At 45.1% G+C, this 20,305-nt stretch overlaps 1 pseudogene; it reads left to right on the top strand.

Moving 5' to 3' along the window:
* The window catches only part of LOC102427145, a 3,764-nt pseudogene extending 1,072 nt beyond the window's left edge, over nt 1–2,692 (top strand).
* Nucleotides 2,693–20,305: the final 17,613 nt, after the last annotated feature.

Genomic DNA, 20,305 nt, shown 5'->3' with positions numbered 1-20,305 from the left:
CTTTCCGTGAGGGTGCAGGTCTCCTCTGGGCTCTTACAGTCGCGTTGCTTGTGAGTCGTTGCCTCCGGGTTAGTAGCCGCCGGGTTAGTAGGGTTAGTAGCCGATCTCTGGATGCCGGTAACAGCTACCTACGATGGCGCGGTCTCGCCGCTGCGCTGGCGCCCAGGGGGAGGTTTCAGCCTCAATCTCTAACCATCCGCATTTTTTAGGAGTTCTCTGTCTTTCCTGGCTGCAGCCTGTCTCTCAGCTGAACCTCCCCAGCTTGATCGGGCTGATTGTTACCCGCTTCAGCTGCTCGCCCCTATCTGCTCCGGGATAAAGCACCAACACTTCCGTCTAAGCCTCCGCCATTTTTTTTCCGATCTAGAACTCAGTATTTAAAAGTACTATTCTGTATTTAAAATTACTTCAATATTGTTATATAGGTTACTATCAAAAGCTTTGCTTTTAAAATTATGAATATAAAAATTTTAATATAAAACTGGTCAATACCCATCTGAGTGTTTGGTGTGAATGTATTAATATAGTGAATTTAAATAAGTCTCTTCCAGAACTCACCCGGTACCAGAGACCTGTAAGATCTGCCAATAAATAAACCCCAAATCATAATTTAAAAATAAAAATAATTGTTGGAAAAGGTAAAAAGTTTGTATTGTGGTGATTTGATTTATTAAGTCACTAAGCCTTTAGATTTGAGAAGCATTATCATAACAGAGGTAAAAAGCCCAGGTTTGCAGTTAGCGCTGAGATTAATTTCTGCATCTATCTTTTTCTACCTGTGTGATCTTGACAAAACTACTCAACCTCTCTGACACTCAGTTTACTCTTCTGGAAAGTGGGGGTAAATAATAAGGACTATTTACGGATTGCTTACTATGTGTCAGAGGCTGGTGATGCCTTCGCTTAATCCTTCTGGTGACCCTATGATGTATAAGTAGCATTACTCATGTTTAGCAGGTGAGGCACAGAGAAGTTAAGTAACTTACCAAAAATCACTCAGCTAGTAGTGGCAAAGCTTTAAATTTGAACCAATCTATATGCTTAATAAAGGTACTGTGAGGCCCTGACTGGTTTGGCTCAGTGGATAGAAAGAACATTGGTCTGCGGACTGAAGGGTCCCAGGTTTGATTCCAGTCAAGGGCATGTACCTTGGTTGGGGCACATCCCCAGTAAGGGGTGTGAAGGAGGCAGTTGATCGATGTTTCTAACTCTCTATCCCTCTCCCTTCCTCTCTGTAAAAAATCAACAAAGTATATATTTAAAATCAACAAAGTATATATTTTTTTTAAAAAAAGGTACTGTGAGGAAAAAATAAGACCATGCAAATCAATGATAGATCCGTGTGTGTGTGTGTGTGTGTGTGTGTGTGTGTGTGTGTTTACAGCTTTCCATTTGATGCTCATATAATGTTCTGTTCATGCCTCTGCTGTTAGCATGTTTTGAGGGAATATTTTATTCTTCATGTATCTGTCTCTTCTTTTAGATCTGAAGTAAGCAAATGTTTTCCTTAAAGGGCCAGATAGTCAATATTTTAAGCTTTGCCAGCCATACAGTCTCTGTTGCAACCACTCCACTCTGCTACTGCAGCACAAAAGCAGCCACAGATAATACCTAGATAATAAACTTTATGTGTTGATACAAAGGTCAACCCGATTTGGCTCAGGGGCCCCTTTGTCAGCGCTTCTTGGGATGTTGAGCACTTTGAGGGTGTGGACACGGAAGGGCTGTACTTTCCTGAAACTCCTCCCTGGGCACCTTGTCTAAGCATGCAGGCCAGACTCTCACATGGGCATTTTATCTTCCCTGGTTTCTCCAGGCTCCAAGGTGGATCTACTTGACATCCATCTAATGAATACCAGAGCAGATGCCTTATTTTTCATGAGGACAGACTTGGCCTATTGGAAAAAGAAAATAAATTTTCCTGTTTTCTAAAGTGTGAAATGTCCTGAGGCTTTACCCTACTCGTGAGTTAACTGCCTCAGTTTCAAGGTTGCTGCCAGAAGCCATAAGATTTCTGGGTCAGAGACAAAGAGCTTTATCACTCATGGCACAGCAAGTGGCATGAGACAGCTTATGTTTCAGTTCTCCGGGCTCTCAAGTCTCCGGAGGCAATGTGAGTGGACCCAGATAGATGCCTACAAGCGCAGTGGGTTGTGTTACAGGATAGGAACCTGAGCTTAGAGAACCCAATCTTTTATATCGGAGAGTAAGCATGCCTGCCCTTTTCACCAGAGAGGAGACATTATATCCTCTGAGGTTGTTTGCTAACCACCTTGAAAAGGCAGTCCTGAACAAGGGGCTGTCAGGAAGCCCATGTTTATAAGACATGCAAAGGCGGCGGTGGGGCAGGGGCTGGCAGCTCCGCGGCCACCGTGGCGTACAGCGGCCTCCCGGTGCCTCTGATGGTGATGAGCGTGTTCTGGACATCATCGGCCTCCTGCTGCCCTGGTTCATTTCCAAGGGTCCCAACCGGGGAGTTATCATCACCATGTTGGTGACCTGTTCAGTTTGCTGCTATCTCTTTTGGCTGATTGCAATTCTGGTCCAACTCAGCCCTCTCGTTGGACCACAGTTGAAAAATGAAACCACCTGGTATTTCAAGTATCACTGGCCTTGAGGAGGAAGACCCGCTGCCCAGCCATCGAGGTCATGACGAGAATCCCTCTAGATGTGCAGTCACCTCCACACGGGGCCGCCTCCCTTGGCTCGCCTGCTCTGGCCATCCTGCCTTACACATGCCCGGCACAGGTGACTACCTGATTCTCCAGTGCAGTGTCTCTCCCGTTAGCCTTTTTACACTTTGATGAATTATGTGCCTCCGCAATCTAAACGCTGCTGACACCACCAAATGTAATGTGCTCCTCTGAGACAGAAAGTGCTCTGGGAAACATGGCACTCTCCTCAGAACTGTGGACCTGAAGGTGGCTCCTGCCTGCTCATGACAGGGGGCCAGTGATGTGTTCAAAAGCTGTCAGGAGACAATAAGACTCCAGCGCGGCAGCCATCGGAGAGCATATTCGAGGGGAGATCTGTCCCGACAGAATTACACCAAGTCTATTTTCAGGATGAATTTCTTACTTCTGCCATCTTTTGGAATAAATTATTTTCCTGCTTTCTATAAAAAAAAAAAGACCTGGAGAATTGCCTCCCAATACCTTATGCAATTCATACAGTACACAAGACTTTATGCAGTTTCTCATCTATAAAAGAGATGATTGACACCTGGTTATGTGAACTTGCCTTCACCAGTACTTCTATAATTTTATATATACTTTACATGCATATAAAATTATATGTATACATATAATTATACAAGAAAGGTCACAGTACATCAGTTTAATGATTCATGAGGCCAATTTTTTTTTCTCTGATAGCACCAAACGAATATTTGTGAGAAGATATGGTAGTTACCCTCAATATTATCCTAGTAATATTTTGTCTACAAGTTCTAATCTAAATTCAGATTAAGCCTCACCTTCTCCCTAAGCTTCTCCAGATGTCTTTTGCTCTTCTGATGACCTTCTGTGACACTTTTTGTCAGTCAGCTTTGCATTTTCCCATAGCTGACTGCCTGGCATTGCCATTTTCCTAAAGCACACATTTAGCATGTGGGGTAAAGAGCATGGGTGTTCTTTGGCATCAGAGAAACTTGGGTTTGAGTCCTGCTCCCTCCATTCTTACCTATGGGATGTTGAGAAAACGTCTTGGTTTTCTTGCCTCTAAAATGGGGTGATAATAATAGTAGCCACCTCATAAGATTGGTCTGAGGAATAAAAGAGTGCATATAACATGCTCAGCACAGTGCTAACTAACCATAGTAAGCAGTTGACAACCGTTAGCAATTATGCTTTGATCCCCCAATAAGACAGAGAGCTATTTCCGGTCTGGTGTATACCCTACTGGTACAGTCGCTAGCACAGAGTAGCTTGAGCAGCATTTGCTGACTGTCTTTACGCCCGAAATTAACTGACCTTAAAAATGACAATGAGATTGTTCTTAGTGTTTATTTTCATTTGGATACCTTTGAAAGTACTTTTGTGGTAAAGAAAATCACTCTCATCTATTGGCAGCTGCTTTGGAACATGTGCAACAGGAAGTGAAAACGCAGACCTGCCACTATCTTGGAGCTTATGTTTGAAACCATCCCCCATGTGCGTGTGTTCATTTTCCCACCGCCAGCACCTTGCTACCCAGAGGTGTAACCTGTGGCAGCTGCTTCCCTATGAAAGGACATAGCATCACTTCCATGGTTTGATGATTTTTGTATGGCTGCTTGGCCCAACTTGTCTGTGACTTGAATGACTCATCTTGCAATTTTACCTTTAAAAGTACTATTAGTGCGTGTAGTTAAGACTACTTAGGTTCTTGTTAACTTGCTAACAAAGGCTCAACATTGGCTAAGATCTTTCCACCAACCAAACCTGCAAAGAAGCAGGATCTTGTGTTCACAAGTCCCAGTAATCAGCATCTACTTTAGATATATAGTTGACCCTTGAACAACACAGGGGTGAGGGGCACTGACCTCTTGTGTAGATAGAAATCCACGTACAACTTCTGACTCGCCCCAAACTTAGTACTGATAGCCTACTGTTGCCTGGGAGCTTTGCCAATACTATAAATATCAACACATATTTTGTATGTTATATGTATTCTATACTGTATTCTTACAATAACGTTAGCTAGAGAATAGAAAAATGGTAAGAAAATCATAAAGAAGAGAAAATACATTTACAGTATTTACTTAAAAATATCTGTGTAAAAATGAACCCACACAGTTCAAATCCATGTTGTTCAAGGTCAACTGTATTTCATCACGAGTGTGGTCTGATCTCAGAGCAATGAGCTAAGAGCCATCGGTAACCTTTTCCAGCTCCTAGGTATCAGCCCCAAATCCTGCCCACAGTCCAACTCTGATTGTCTTGAGAAAGTCCCCATTTGTTCTACACAAGAACAGCTGGCATACAAATGGAATCAAGCACTTTTAAGTAGTCATCAATCATCCTGATGAGAACAGCTGAAGCAAACAGTGTTCCCTCTAAGTACTTACATATCTGACATACAAATCAAGTGATAGTCCAATTAGTTTATTTATAGGTTCCTTTCTTTGAAAAATCTGAGTTAGTGTCTGCATTTTCTCTTGATTCCATGGTCTTTACTTTAGGAAAACTCTGAAAAAAAGATGAATGCATTCATGTCTGTATTATCAAATCATTTATCTTGCGAAATCATTGATAGTCATTATCCTGTATGCACAGCTTTCTAGCCGTGTGATTTCATTTATTCAGCTTTCCGGAAAAACATTTTGATCTCGTTTTATTAATACAAATAAGAGAGGGGGAGAGAAAGAGAGAGAAATATGCTGACTCCTTAACCTCTTACAGAATAGAAAGCTTGACTTTCATCTTTTCTATGCAATTATTTACTCCTTTGAGAATTAGGATGAGAGAGGACAGTTCATTATTGAGTGATATGAGATTTCCCTTATGCAGTCGTTATTTTCCTTTGCTAATAAGACAATAATAAATTAAAAAGACAGCTTAGAATGGTCAGAAATGGACTTCAGAGCCCCATTCAGAAGCGATAGTATGGAACCCATCTGGGCTGGCTTTAGGAGTAGCACCACATTTAGCAACAGGAAAGCCCTCTCCATGCCCGGAGCCATGTTCACTAGCTGCATAAACATTATTCGTGAGTTAAAAACATTTACAGGATACCTCTAATGCTTTCTCTTGCACATGCTCTTTATAAAATGAGTGCCGTGAGAATCAGGACGGCCGTGTCTAACACGGCTACACCATCACAATCAGAGACTATGCCCATGAAAGTGAAATCCCACAGAAAGGAAATGAAAAAATGAGGAAGGCCTTGGTAAATCTCTTAATACTGACTGTCTGATTCCTTTTAGCCTTAGTTTTAGGGCTACCTAAAACCGTGTTATTGGCATGGTTTAGAAGGCCTGGGCTAGGCAGGGGGAGGGGGTGGCATCAGGCTGGGAACCTGGCCCAGAGCCTTAATGTAAATCATTCCAGGACAGGAGCCAGGTCTGCGTTCAGCCTGGCACCCCTGGCCAAACTTCAGAGCCCTTGCTGTCAGAGGTCTGGGAGGGGACGCCTGAGAGTGGCTCCCCCAAGGACACATTCTGTTATCATTTTTCATGTACAGTTGTCATCTCTGTCAAAGATACTATGTAGAAAGAATGCAAAACCCCACAGGGTACAGCGATGAATTAGAAATTTCCAGAGAGAAGGCCAGAGTGGATCCGAAGTGTTCCCTCAGCTCAGGTTTCCATGTCCAAGGTTAAGGCCACATATTAAGGCATTAATCCATATAGAGGCTTGCAAGTTATTGTTCTTTAAAGTTTAAAAAAAATTTGGAACCAATTTTTTTTTAGTGAGTGTATTCATTTCTATAACAAGACAATTATATTAAATACTAGAGGCCTGGTGCACAGGTTTGTGCACCAGTGGGGTTCCTCTGCCTGGCCTGTGGGGATCAGGCAGAAACTAGCTCTCCGAAATCCCCCGAGGGGTCCCAGATTGTGAGAGGGCAGTTCTCAGGTGATGCACCTCAGAATCAGGCTCCTCCTCTCTTCTCCCAATATTATGTCATTTTCTCTCTGTATCTGTCTCTCTTCTTTCATCTCACTTTACCCTAAGTTTGGCAGTAACTGTTGACTTGTGGGCATTTAGCTGCAAAATGCAATTATTTAGCAAACAGGAATTACGTAGCCTGGAACCTAGTCGGCCTAGGGCAGGACCCTGCTCAATGTCAGGCTCCAGCCCAGGCCCTTCCGTCCAGGCAGAGTCCTGTGGCGGCAGGAGCCTCCTTCTTCCCACCTGAGCTGCTCCTTTGCCTCCTTCCCTCCCCGGAGGTTGCCCACTGGCGCTACTGTCTGCAGGGAAGGAGGGAAGCCACTGCTGGTTTCCCAGCCAAGAGTGGTAGCGGGAAAATTCGCTGCCTCCACTGGAAATTGATATTAAGAGGATGGGCCAGCACGTGTGCCAGACGTCGGGGCCGCAGCCAGTAGGTCCTGTACATTTCATCATGTAGCTAATCAAGTTGAAAAGTTTCTCTAAGGGCCAGACCCACGACCTCTGCAATGGGCTAGAGGCCTGGTGGAGAGCCAGACCTGAAGTGGGGAGCCAATGGGCACAGATTCATGCACCAGTGGGGTCCCTTGGCTTGGCCTGTGGGGATCAGGCCGAAACTGGCTCTCCGACATCCCCCGAGGAGTCCTGGAATACGAGAGGGTGGTTCTTGGATGATGCACCCCAGAAACGGGCTCCCTCCTCTCTGGTTCTTGGTGCATCACCCGAGAAATGCAGCTGCCAAGTCACTGCAGCTCGGTAGCTCCTGAGTTGAGCGTCTGCCCCCTGGTGGTCAGTGTGAGTGATAGCTACCGGTTGGATGGTCTGCAGTCGGATGGTGGCTTAGGCTTTTATATATATAGATATTGTCTCAGAAATTTGAGACCTGTGTTGTACTGAATAGCTTGATTGTAAGATGCGAATAGCTTAAACGTTTCATCATTTGCTAATGACAGGGTTTAGAACACGCTACTTCAAATACGGCCACTTGCCATATTGACTATGTTTAGCTGAAGGAATTTGAGGAATGGCATATGCAGAAAGGTCTCCCTTACCTTCCCCATCTCCCCTGAAGCAGATCCTGGGGTTCTCACATGAGAGGTGCCCTCCCTACACCCAGAAAAAAGGAGCATCCTTATCTCTGAAGACAGAGGCACCAGGAGAGGAATTAGAATGAAGAGGCCTTGCTAGATCTCCCCAGCTCACTACCATGAGCTCATGGCCTTTTGTCCATCATGATTTTCTACAGCTTTCCACACTTCATCGAGCCTAGTATAAAAACCCTCAGCTTTCACCTTTCTTGGGGTCTGCATTTCCTTATGATGACTTCTGAGTCACATAAAACTTATATTAAACAAGTCTGTGTGCTTTTCTTTTGCTAATCTGAATGTTGTCAGTCCAATTTACAGGGCCCCAGCCAGAGAACGTAGGAGAGATAGTACGAAATATTTCTTTCTCTCTTTCACTGAAGTGGGGCAGACTTGAGTTGTTTGGCCCACCTTCGTGTCTTTATAGACGCATGCCATGGGGATATTTAATCACTGCAATCCTTGGGTCTTGAGAATATTTAGATGATGGGCTCCCACTGGGCAGCAGTACCTGTTGGCATGCTACTTCTGTTCTTGGGCCGTGAGTATGTGTTGCCACAAGGAGAAATATTAGTGCCCTCCCTTTTCAAGCAACAGAAACACGCAGTCCCCAGGCTCCTAATTACAGATGTGAATTGTTAGCACATTATAATTAGCATAATGCCTGGAAAGGAATTTCACTATAATTATTGTTTAAAACCTCTATGCACAGATGTAGGCAAATTTGAAATAAGCACCTGCAAAGAGATAACTTGGGTCATGGCTTTCAGGTGAAGGCGTGCTCATACCCTGGCTCTGCTCCTCACGGAGTGAGTGGTCTCAGGAGAGTGACTCTCTGGCCCTCCGTTTCTTTGCCCAGAAAATGGCAATGAGAATAGCTCCCTTCTCCTAGGATTGTAAGATTTAAACGGATGGAGAAAGTAGTCAAAATATTGCCTGGCGCAGAGAAAGCACCCAATGAATGTGAGCTCTCCTCACCTCATTCATGCCACACCTGTGCCCTGGGACCCAGATTTTAGACAAAATCAGCAGAAGGAGGAATCTGCGGACAGATACCATGCACAGCCCCTTCCACAAATGAGGGTGGAGCTGGAAGGAACATTACCAGAAATCTCTCTCTCTCTCTCTCTCTCTCTCTCTCTCTCTCTCTCTCTCTCTGTTTGTGTGGTGAGTCAGGGTGAGGACAGGTATGTTCTCCCACCTTTGCATGTGAAAACAAGACCAGGAAAATCTACCCAAATAGTTTCTGACGGCCCGAGGAGTATGACAAAAGGCTTTGTGGTTTTCTTTTCTTAAAAGAAAAACCACCTTGAATCACTCAGCTTCAGCAGCTGGGACTTTCAGTTGTGAAACACACAGCTACTCGGGCTTCCTTTTCTCCCCCACAGAGCCAGGCCTCTGGACTGAGCCCTGGAAGCTGAGGGCGAGGGAAGGGCCTGGAGAGTTCTTAATACCGACCATCTGATTCCTCATCTCTGGGGCTCCTGGTGGCTTTCCAGGAATTCAGCACTCAAAGTGGGGAGGAGCCCCACTTCTGCACTGAGACCCCAGTGTGCCAGGTCACCAGGAGCACCCCAGGCAAGTCCCCACTTTGGCCTGTCTTTCAGCCCCTCCCCTCGCCCCACTCACCTCCGGATCCTCAGAGCCTGATCTCTGGGGGCCAATTCCAAAGCCTCTTTTCTAGCCCGATGTTCTTCTCAGCTGGAGGCTAAAAACACCTTTGCAAAGATTCTGCATTTTAAAAGCACGAAAAACTTGAAGCTGAATAAACGACTCTTTAATTGTGGAATATCAAGAGCCAGCAAACACAGGCAAAATGCATTCTTTCCTTTTAAGAGATATGCGCTCATTAGAGACAATATGGGAAATATAGCAAAGAAGAAAGAAGTTTTCTATTAGCCACAGAGTATTCATGTTTTGATATATTTCTTTCCAGTCTATTAACTTGAAATTTTTAAAAACATAATCACCTACTGCATATACAGATTTTTGTTGCTATTCCCAACCTAGAGCACATTTATTTAGGAAGGATGCTGGGGAGAAGGGCTGGGGCGAGAAGGTGCCTCCCTGTCTTCCAGGAGTCCTGCTGAGGCTCCTGCCCTGGGACAGGCCTGGCCCTCCCCTTGCTCATGGGAAGGCCCCGCAGGAAGAAGCAAACAACAAGAGCTTGGACACGTTGCATTTCTTACGTTCTTTTTCTGTCTTGAGTCACTGGCTCTTTCTCAAAAGCCTTGGCTTTGTGGAATAGCAGCCACAATCCGTGACAAGCTGGGTGATAAATAGGATATTGATGGGCAATTACTTGACACCAAATAGCTCCATAAATCAATGTGCTAGAAGCTGGTACCACAGTCAAGGGCAGCGCTAAGGGAACGCAGGCCCCACGTCCTGTCCTCCGAGGTGGGGATGGGGAGCAGAGGTGGCCTCCTGAGCACCTTGCAGAGGATGGGAGATTTCCTTCTTGGGGAGCAGTCACCCCGCCCTGGTCATATGGCAGCTGGAGCACCCCAGCAGAAGGCAGGCTGCTTGCCAGTGTCAGGGTTTGGGGAGCCTTGGGTGGGGTTTCAGCCCAAATGGGGCTGTGTTCCGCCTCAGTGCCTTCCCGTGGCTCCCAGCTCCATGATACCCCCTGACCTCCTTCAGGATGGGGAGCTTTAGAACTAATTGGATTCTACAAGTAACAGTCTCATTGTAGACGGTTTTAGACATGTGGACAAATATGTAAAGAAGCAGATGTCACACACAGCCCCATGACAGAGATAACTAGCACTGTAACCATTTTGTCCCCTTATAGACTAAAAGCTAAGGTACCCATAATCCTGGATGCTAAGAAGTTTCCCATTTTCATCCTCTGCCCCCATCACCACCCATTCAAGGACAATGCTCCTCTCTCCTCCTCTCACCACGGGGCCAATTCAGCTGAAAAGGCAGGGAGCTCACATTTCAGGCCATGGGTGTCTGGCCAAAAATGACCCCAGAAGCTTCCAACTGCCTTGGTGCGCAAAATGCTCGATTCTCCCTGCTCAGTTTATTCAGGTGCTATAAGATGTGTCATCCCAGGAGGAAATGGGCGACATCTGGAATACTATATATGTCATCCCAGCCACGAAATACCAACAGACTGAAATCCCAGGAAACCCAGTCTTACAAATGCACATTTTACTAGTAGGTGCTCCAAGCAGCACTGTTTACAAGAGAGAAGGAAGCCGCCCTTCTGAGTATCACCAGAGAAAAGCCTGCGCAGGCCTCATTCCAGCGAGCCTCCTTCCTGGGAGGGAGAAAAGACTGAACAAAGGCCCTCGGGAGTCATACTTAGAAATAATAAATGAACTGAGATCGTGTGACTTAATACAGTGCTCTGCTAGTTATTCTGCGAATAATCACTGAAGCTTTTTAAACAATTCCTTTCCAACAGCATTTTAAGTACATAAAAAGCCGGAATCGCTCACAATGGACACTCCTCGATCCGCTCTCATCTACCGGCCAGTGCATGCCGATCGCACAGGGCACAGATTGGCTGCCTTGCTGTGGGGATGGATCTCATTTCTCACAAGGCTCCTTATCAATTACTGCCTAGATGGAATTTAGCCTCTGTGCGCAGTCACACAAGCATGTCTCCAGAAAAACACACCTTCCTGAGCCCTCTAACAAAATCAACGCCTCAGCAGGGGAGTGGAGCTCCCTGTGTGTGTGTGTGTGTGTGTGTGTGCTCGCGCTGAAACGCACATTTGCATGCTAATTACCCAGAAACTTCTCCCAGCCCAGGAAGTGTGACAGCAACACAAGGCGCAAATCCTGGGAGCCTGGTGCTTTGCTTACCAAGTGGAAGAATGGGAACTGAGATGGTTTTGCAGTGGTTCTCAACCTTCCTAATGCCGCGGCCCTTTAATACAGTTCCTCATGTTGTGGTGACCCCCAATTTCATTGTTACAAATTGAACATAATTAAAGCAGAGTGATTAATCACAAAACAATATGTAATTATATATGTGTTTTCCGATGGTCTTAGGCGACCCCTGTGAAAGGGTCGTTCGACCCTCAAAGGGGTCGCGACCCACAGGTTGAGAACCACTGCTCTACATCCTCCTCCCCAACTCCATCGTTCATTTGGAAAACAATTATCAAGAACTAATTATCCAATAATTACTTAAAATTCACCCACAAATTTATTACATCGTCTTAGAAAATAGATGAGTTCCCCTCACTGACAAGAATTCTTTCCTTGACCAAGCGTTAGACAGTCTTTTCAACCAGGACTCGTCCTTGGGCCTCGTCCAGTTGTAGGAAGTCAGTTTACTGAGACCCCTTCTACCGCTATCTGATTCCCTCAAAATCAGATCAAATTCCGATCCCTGTCCCTGTTCACTCTGGCCTCCTTCAGCAAGAATCCTGTTAAATGGGTTTAGCAAGAATCCCCCTACCCTGGATGTCTCCTCTCAGTGATTTTTCCATCCAGTGACCCCGCATTCTGCTCCTCTGCTACAAATCCCCAGCTGCCTTTTCTGTAGTTGGAGTTACGCCCAATCTCTCTTCCCTATTGCAAGAGTCCTGAATGAAGTCTTCCTTCCCATTTTAACAAATGTCAGAATAATTTTTTCCTAGCACCTCCCAAGTAAGCTCCTACTTAAAGCTTATTTAGAGCCTACCTGTATGAATTATCCATTGGCATTTTGTTTTTACTTTTTCAGAAAAAAAAAAACACCAACTTATTACACATATAAGATCATTAGAGATGGAAATAACAAGTCATAGTATGTTTAAAGCAACCAAACGATCCCAGAGCAAATGAGTGTTTCAAATCTACAGATAATAAAACAAAAATTGATGCCCAATTAGATTGAATAGTATCATAATAGTACAGTTTTAGAGGTTAATGACTTCCTAGAGACATCTTGTGTAAACTTCTTAATTTTACGGCAGGGAACAATTGAGGCCCAGGGAAGCAGAGTGAGTGATATGCCCAAAGTGTCTGGCAATGCTGATTCTGGGTACAGGTCTCTGAACTCTCAGGGAAGTAGCCTTTTCACTCCTTAGGGAGGCGTGAAACCCGACCCACTAGTTCCTCAAAAGCAAAGAAAGTGTCTTCTATTTTATGTCCTCCACCAGAGCTTGTGCCTCCCACCCGACCCCTCCCCCAGAACCAGCTCAGTCAGGTGCTATGAAAGTGTCTAATTCATCCTGAGTGAGCAGGTGAGTGCTGGGACCAAGTGGAAGGGGAAGGCTCTCATCTGAGCACTGCAGGGGCCTTGCTGCCTCACTTATGAAAGGAAGGGCTGGGTCAGAGAGCACACACTCCCGCAAGCGCTTTCTGGTTTACTAAGCACGGTCCCATCGGGATCCACGGGATGGTTACGAAGACCCAGGAGACAGAGCAGGTACCTCTCATCTCTACCCACAGCTAAGAGAAGTGAGGCTCAGAGAGGCTGTCACCCCGTTTTCACACCATTACTGGGTGCCAGGAGCATGGCAGGAATCTAGAGGCAGCCCCTGACTCCAAGCCTTTTGCTCTTTCCTCACTCCCAAGCTGCTGCCACTCCAGGTGATTCCGAAGGTCTTCCACCGAGAGAGACAGAAGATAGAGGAGGGCAAGGGACAGGGGAAGGAGGAGACCAAAAAAAAGGAATTCAAATCTATGGCTTTGTGTGTGTGCACACCTTTCTACCTCTTCTTACTAAGATGATTCATGATACCCTCTCGCTTATTTCATCACTGGCACAGTTGGAAAAAATAATTTATAGTAATTATAGTTAGGCTCACAGTACTGTGTGCACATGTAGATCCCGGAAGAGTTTAGATAATCCTGAAACTTCTGGCCTTGAGGCTACCCCTTCGCCTGGGCAGAATCGCCTGGGGAGTGTCCTGTCCTGGGGGCTCGCTCCTCCCTCCGCCTTTGCATCCTCATGGGAATTGTCCTGCAGTCCCGCCAAATCAGAAACTGGCTGATGTGAGGGAACTCTCTTAACTCAGAGAGAGAGCAATTTCTCTGCCTGAGTGAGTGTGTACAACATGAACCATTTAGCATAGAGCAGCTCTTAAATCACTTATATTTTCCCTCTTAATGATGCCATTGCAAATTAGCTATTTTTCGCATTTGTGATTAGGGGCTAGAACAGATGGGGGTTCATAGTTCAGGGAGATAAATCTGCAGGCATGCCGTGGCTGCTCCGTCTCCCTGCTGTAAGCCTAGGCCTCCTCCACCCCCATTAATTTCTTTCCCATTTGGGGAGACTCCTGCTTGCCAATCAGAACTCCTTCCGATTACTGAGGGGAAACCTCACAAGTAGAAACTACTTTTCTCGCAACTCCCTTCAGCCCTCAACTTTATTTGGAAGAAATCGCAAGAACTCTGTCCATCACACTTACGCCCTGGGCACGTGTGGGAAAGCCACAGGCATTTTCAGCAAGAAGCACTGCACAGAAAAGCAAGGGTTGCTCATCATCCACATTTCGTTTTGCCTGGTAAACAAACTCCAAGTAAATAATGGCAAATGGGTCCTGAGTACCGAGCAGGGTGCCTGCCTTAATAAACACTCGGGAAAGAATGCTTGGCTGGGAAGAGGACATGCAGAGAAGCTGAAAGGTAATTTTGTTTGAGGAGGTTCTTCCTGGAGAATCCAATCAGCCCACGGTTCTTCCATCTCTGGGCTTCGAGAGCTGCCCCCAGAACTGGGAGCCAGGCAGAGCCACACTGACCCAGGAGGCCCCGCTCCCACTGCCCCCAGCTGGGCTGGACAACGGGGCATCTCTTTGCTTTCCCAGGGCATCTCCTCTTCTCTGAAAGCATGTCCAGCTGCAACCAAGAAATTGGAAGGCCTCAGAAAATGAAAGGTAAACTTTCCGAAGGCTCAGCTCCTTTCCCAACCCTGCAGGAAGCGGTTTTCGCTTGGGGTATTGGATAGCAGTTTAGGCCCAGTTAACACGTCTCTCCCACCACAAATCACCCTGTTGCATTCTCAGATGACGTTGGCCAAATAAACTCTCAGATTGTAAGGCGCTGCCTGTTGTTGAAATGTAAAACGAGGACGAGGAAACCAGATATGGGACATCGGCCTGAGAATCAGGAACTGATCCGAAATCCACTTGGAGCCCTGCTTCTGTTCTCTCTGCCGTGAAAATACAATTTTGGTTACATAGCATATGGGTGATACCACATGGCCCTCCCTTACAGCCCTTCCTGTACAACTGAAACCAGCCTGCATAGAGCTGCTGACAGCCAACAGCTGAAGAAAGACGCTCTCACTGGTAGTGGTGAGCAGATGTGTGCTGAAGTCTTAGATGGGTTATGGAATGTTAGTCTCTCTTTGCAAACCAGAACCGGATATTTGTTACCACTTGGAGAAAACGGAGAAACAATGTTACACAAAAGGCGGTTCTAAGAAAGAACAAACCAGACCCAGGAGCTGGTTTAAACTTCTTAAGAGCATGCACCATGATATCCAGAGTAGGTAGCAAGGACAAAACTTGCATGTGCCACTTGTCATTTGATATTTCTTTTGGAATGACACAGCTTCTTTCTGGTAATGTTGGATGTGGCAGATTTCTTCCTCAAATTGCCTCTCACCCCACATCTCCCCAAGATGGCATCTGGGTGGCCACTGATCTGCAGAGACCCATGGCCCTGTGAGAAGACCACTGATGGAGAACCTCGGTATCTGGCCTTTTTTTTTTTTTAAGGAGCGAGGAAATATTATGCTGGCACCATAGCCCCAGCCATTTGTCTCTGTCCACAAATTCCATGTGTTCTCTGTTCTAACCCCAGTTAGTCAGTCCACTGACCCCTGTATCAGAAACTCTTTGTATGGAAACACAACTACAAATGATAATACTCAGAATAAGGCATCATGTTCTGGGAGAGAACACTGTATCAGGCAGGGTGTTATCTCTGTTTCCAGAATTTCCTGGTTATTTAAGATTAAACATACTGACTTCCAGTGAAGATGGCAGCAAAGGTAAATGCAATACTCACCTCCTGCCACTACCACATCAAAATTATAACTAAACCAAGAACAACCATGATTCGGAACCACCTGAAATCTGTCTGAATGGAAGTCCTACGACTAGGGAATTAAGGAGAAGCCACATCAAGACTGGTAGGAAAGGCAGAGACATGGAACAGGTTGGTCCCACACCCCTGTGTGACATAAAAATTGGGACGCATATCTTGGCTGCAGAGGTCCTCCTTGAGTAACGAGGGGTCCCAGCCCATCACCAGGCCCCCCAACATAGGGTTTCAATGCCAGGAAGAGAAGTCTCCATAAATTCTGGCTGTGAAAACCAGCAGGGATTGAGGCAGAATGAAACAAAGGGCTTCTGGAGTCCCAGGAAGTTCCTCTTAAAAGGCCTGTACATGGATTTATGCAGACTCACTCACTCTGAGCTCCAGTGATAGGGTAGCAGCTCAAAAGGCAACAAAGACATATGGAAGGAACTGAATTGTCCAGCATCAGGACGAGAGCTATGGGGGAAGCTTTCTCCCAGACAGAAGTGCTGGAAGAGGCCATTATTCCTTTGATATGTCCTCCCCAACACAGAGCCAGAAGGCAGGCACCATATCTGAATCTTGATCAACCTGGCTCATACTGTTCACCCACCCTGGTGATTCCCTGAGACCTTGCCCCACCCAACTTTCAGGCCTACACCAAGCTGTGGCGTTCCATATGAATTGCCTATCTAGGCTCATGCTTCACATTTTTCTAAAATCTCTCAAACAAGCAGCATCTGGCTTCAGCATGCCCTGTATGTCTGACTAAGTAGCCTCAGACCTGGCACTAGCAGCAGCCAGCCTTGGTTCGCAACTTGGCCTCATGAGGGCACCTCCAAGACTAGCACAAGTTGCAGCCATCTCCAGATCACTTTGTAGCTCATGCCAGGTAATCCCAGGCAGAATATAGGTGGCAGCTGACCTTGGACTGCACCTCCTGTGAGGCCTCAGAGCCAGCACACCCGGTGGACAGCTTCAGACCATGTTGGTGCACCACCCAACCACCTCCACAAGTGACACACTCAAGGGGCCTCACTGGAGGTCCCTTGACCCAGCAGACACCATAGGCCAGCCAAAGTAAGGCCTGCTCTGTGGGGTAGGTTCCTGCACAGATGATCCTCCACTGTGCTCAAAGGTCAGTGGTCGGTAGTTGCAGCCAGTCTTTGCAGCTGATTGGCCTTGGGGGTAAATACCATGGATGTGCCAACAGCAATCAAGGCTCAAGTATAAGAAGAGAGTTTACACAGCCCACATGGGAGGCTCACCTTGATTGCCCAGCTTGGGTAATTGTGGAGGCTGTGCCATTGGACCCTACACCTAATACATTAGGCCACTCTACCAAGACAGGAAGGTATAGCAGCTGAACCTAATACATAGAAACAAATGCAGGGAGACTGCCAGAAACATGTCCCAGATGAAAGAATAGAGCAAAACTCCAGAAAAAAAACTAAACAAGTGGAAACAAGCAGTCTACTAGATGCAGAGTTCAAAACACTGGTTTTAAGGATGCTCAGTTAACTTAGTGAGAACTTTGACAACATAAAAAAGACCCAGTCAGAAATGAAGGCTATACTAACTGAAATGAAGAATAATTTACAGGGGGTCAACAGTAGAGTAGATGAAGCCAAGAATCAAATCAGTGATTTGCAATATAAGGAAGCAAAAACCATCCAATCAGAGGAACAACAAAAGAATCCAAAAGAATGAAGATAGTGTAAGGAGCCTCTGAGACAACTTCAAGTGTACCAACATTCACGTTATGGGGGTACCAGAGGAGAAGAGAGAGCGCAAAAAATTGAAAACCTATTTGACACAATGACAGAAAACTTCCCCTACTTAGTGAAGAAAGTCGACATATAAGTCCAGGAAGTACAGAGAGCCCAAAACAAGAGGAACCCAAAGAAGCCAACACCAGGACACATCATAATTAGAATGCAAAAGGTTAAAGACAAAGAGAGAATCTTAAAAGTAGCAAGAGAAAAGCAGTTAGTTACCTATAAGGGAGATCCCAAAAGACTGTTAGCTGATTTCTCAACAGAAACTTTGCAGGACAGAAGGAATTGGCAAGAAATATTCTAAGTGATGAAAAGCAAGGACCAATAACCAAGATTACTCTACCCAGCAAAGCTACAATTTAGAATCAAAAGAAATATAAAGAGCTTCCCAGATAAGAAAAGATTAAAGGAGTTCATTATCACCAAACCAGTATTATATGAAATGTTTAAGTTTTTGAAAATGTTTTTTCTTCTTTAAGAAGTAGAAAAAGTCAAACATATGAACAATAAAATGGCAATAAATACATATCTATCAACAATTGAACCTAAAAAACAAAATAAATGAACAAGCAGAACAGAAATAGATTCATAGTTAGAGAAAATGTTGATGGTTTCCAGAAGGGAGAGGGATTGGGGGGGATAGGTGAAAAAGGTGAAGGGTTAAAGAAGTACAAATTGGTTGTTACAGAATAGTCATGGGGATGTAAAGTACAATGCAGAAAATATAGTCAATAATATTCTAATAATTATGTGAGGTGTCAGATGGGTATGAGATTTCTCAGTATGATCACTTACTAAGTTATGCAATGTCTAACCACTGAGGTATACAGCTGAAACTAATAAAATAATGTGTGTCAACCATAATTGAAAAATAAAAAATGATTTAAAAAGATTAAACATACCAACATACTATAGATATTAAAGCCAAAGGGAGCATATGATTTATAGTGAATATAAAGGATGCCAAGAATCATTTTAAATGGCAATAATACTAACATTTTTAAAAATATGTTTTTATTGATTTCAGAGAGGGAAGGGAGAGGGAGAGAGAGATAGAAACATCAATGATGAGAGATAATCATTGATCGGCTGCCTCCTGCACACCCCCTACTGGGGATCGAGTCTGCAACCTTGACATGTGCCCTGACCAGGAATCGAACTGTGACCTCCTGGTTCATGAGTCGATGCTCAACCACTGAGCAACACCAACTGGGCAATATACTAACATTTTGAATACTTACTTTCCAGGTAATGTTCTAAGCATTAACATACATTATTCACTTAATTATCTCTATAATCCTTTGAGGGTACTATTATTATCTCCCCTTTAGAGATGAAACCTGTGGCTGGAAAGTTAGATAACTTGCCAAGCCCAGGGTCATAGAATAATTAATGGTAGGGCCTTGATTCCAACCCATAGAAAATATGTGGTGAAGAGTCACTCACTTTCCCTTCCGGGGAAGAGATAAATTATGGAGGTTGGAGGTTGACAAGGGTGCCTGGGAGGATTCTGGGAAGAACCAGGCCCACAGGATGGCTAAGACCTTCTAGACCTAAGAGACATCCTTGTCTCCTAATTAAGTGCAAACCTGGCTCCTTCCATGTCCCTAAAACTAAAAAAAAAAAAAAAAGACCGTACCCTTTTATGTAATGATGTTTACTTTGAATTTATATTAGTTCACACAAACACTCCATCCATGCTTTTGTTCTGGCCCTCCGGTCCAGTTTAAGAACCCATTGTGGCTCTCGAGTCAAAAGGTTTGCCCACCCCTGTTCTAGACCTAAGAGACATCCTTGTCTCCTAATTAAGTGCAAACCTGGCTCCTTCCATGTCCCCCTGCCAGGCCATATGGTCCACAAAAATACCATATCCCCATATTTCTGGGGCCCCCTCCCCTCTACAAAAAGCAACTTCCCTTTCCTTCCCTTTAATCTTCTTTCCCCCTCCTCCAGTCCTCCTCTCCTCCTTTCCTCCCTCCTTTCACCAGTTTACTCAATCCCTTACCTCTTCCTTGATCCCCCTTCTCACCCTCCCATCTGGGGGCTGGAAGGGCTCTTCTCTGTCAAACCAATTAATAGGCAGATGAAGGCCTTCCAGGAACAGTTCCAGACCCTCCCCCAGTTAGAGGCCTCCCAACACCAGAGCTGGCAGCCTGCCTCGCTCTGCTCAGCCGTGAACTATTCTGAGGTGCCTCGCGCCCCCTAGTGGTGATTTATGCCAAATCCCACAGACACAATAATCATATCCACACGGGAAGATAGATGACTTTAGTTAGGAGCAAAAAGGTTGACAAAATAATGGTCCTGTTCTAATAATACAAAAAACCATAGAGACTTTTTCTGTTCCTTCACTTCCAAAAATATTTTTCCAAGAAATTAGAGAATAAAGGAATTTGTTAAGCAAAGAGCCTCTGCACATTGCCTGTGAGCTTGCTAGTTTATACTAGAATGTAAGTCCAAGTACATGTAAGTTTGAAAGCAGTGAGTGCAAGTTCAAGAGCATTAAGAATGCTCATCGGCGGAATATGCAAGCAAAAACAGTCAGTATTTGCTTTATACACTGCTTCCCTACACTCCCCCTCCCCAGGAAGTAGAGCTACAAACCATAAACTTAGAAAGAAAATTTCTCTATTTTGAGCATAACACCTTCTTTCTGAAGATCTTCAGAGTATCAGGCTATACCACTGTTTTCAGAGACTCTGAAGGAGTCCCAGCCACAGATTCTGGCTCCCTCCACTGGTGAAGACCCCATTCTCTTTAAACAGCAGATTGTTCCAAATGAAAACCTCTCCTGCACAGTCCCCTGGGATGAAAGCAGATTGCTTCAACTTGTAACATTGAAAGTCAGATAGTCATAACCTAGAACTCTGGGAAA

Source organism: Myotis lucifugus, unplaced genomic scaffold (assembly GCF_000147115.1).
Source record: "Myotis lucifugus unplaced genomic scaffold, Myoluc2.0 scaffold_132, whole genome shotgun sequence".
Lineage (NCBI taxonomy): Eukaryota > Metazoa > Chordata > Mammalia > Chiroptera > Vespertilionidae > Myotis > Myotis lucifugus.
Note: the sequence above shows the minus strand (reverse complement) of the source record. Positions and strands in the feature narration are given on the sequence as shown.